At 38.3% G+C, this 1396-nt stretch overlaps 1 pseudogene; it reads left to right on the forward strand.

Moving 5' to 3' along the window:
• Positions 1 to 14: 14 nt before the first annotated feature.
• On the forward strand, positions 15 to 1395 carry LOC105001077 (annotated as a pseudogene).
• The last annotated feature ends 1 nt before the right edge of the window (position 1396 follows it).

The raw sequence follows: 1396 nt of genomic DNA on the forward strand, positions 1-1396 counted from the left end.
GAACATTCGCTTATATGCAAACTGCATTACAGGATTATGGTTTGATTATTGCAACAGAAAAGGTGCAACACTTCCCCCCCTATTCTTATTTGGAGTTTTTTCTGGAAAAAGAATGGTTTCGAGCTCAGAAGATAGAAATTCGTAAAGATAATTTGGTTACCTTGAATGATTTCCAAAAACTGTTAGGAGATATTAATTGGATAAGACCTTACTTGAAGCTAACTACAGGGGAAATGAAGCCTCTTTTTGATATTCTGAAGGGTGATCCTGATCCAACTTCCCCCCGAACTCTGACTCTGGAGGGAAGGCAAGCCTTAGATAAAGTTGAACAGGCCCTGTCTAAACAACAAGCTACTTATTGTGACTATACTCAAGAATGGGGTTTATATATTCTTCCTACTAAACATGCTCCTACAGCAGTCTTATTCCAAGGATTGCCTTTAAGATGGCTTCACTTGCCTCCCTCTCCCTCTCGGGTATTAACCCCCTATTATGATTTGGTTGCTGCCCTAATAGCTCTTGGGCGGTCAGAATCCACTGTATATCTAGGAAGAGACCCACATTTTATATGTGTTCCATTTTCTAAAATTCAGCAGGACTGGCTGTTTCAGTTTAGCGACAATTGGGTTATTGCCTTAGCTGGTTTTAGTGGACAGCTTGATAATCATTATCCCTCAGATAAAATTTTGCAATTTGCTCATTATCACCAATTTCTGTTCCCAAAAATTGTTGTTTCTCAGCCCCTTGCCGACGCCCTAACTGTATTTACTGATTGCTCTTCTAATGGAATAGCTAGTTTGATTATACAGGACAATACTACCACCTGGCATACTAATTATAAGTCTGCTCAAGAAGTAGAACTATTTGCCGTTTTTCAGGCTTAATTACAAATTTCTGCTCCATTTAATTTATATTCTGACAGTCAATATATCATAAGAGCCTTAAACACTATTGAGACTGTTCCATTTATTGGTACCCTGAATTCTACTATCCAAACTCTTTTTCGTGATATACAACATTTAATTTGCTCCAGAGTTAATAAATGCTATTTTGGTCATATTCATGCTCACTCTGGACTTCCTGGACCTTTAGCACGAGGCAATGCTTTGGCTGATAAAGCTACACGTATGATATTTCCTTCACTGGAACAAATGGCAAAAACTTCCCACAGCTTACACCATCAAAACAGCAATAGCTTAAGACTTCAATTTGGCATTACTCGAGAAGCTGCCAGACAGATTGTTAAGCAATGTCAAACATGTCCTCAATTTTTTTAGCGTCCACCACTATGGAGTTAATCCTCGAGGATTGTTGCCAAACGATATACGGCAAATGGATGTTACCCATATTCCTGAATTTGGTAAACAAAAATTTGTTCATGTTACTATTGACACCT

The sequence above is a fragment of the Bison bison genome, unplaced genomic scaffold (assembly GCF_000754665.1).
Source record: "Bison bison bison isolate TAMUID 2011002044 unplaced genomic scaffold, Bison_UMD1.0 scf7180017864378, whole genome shotgun sequence".
Taxonomy (NCBI): domain Eukaryota; kingdom Metazoa; phylum Chordata; class Mammalia; order Artiodactyla; family Bovidae; genus Bison; species Bison bison.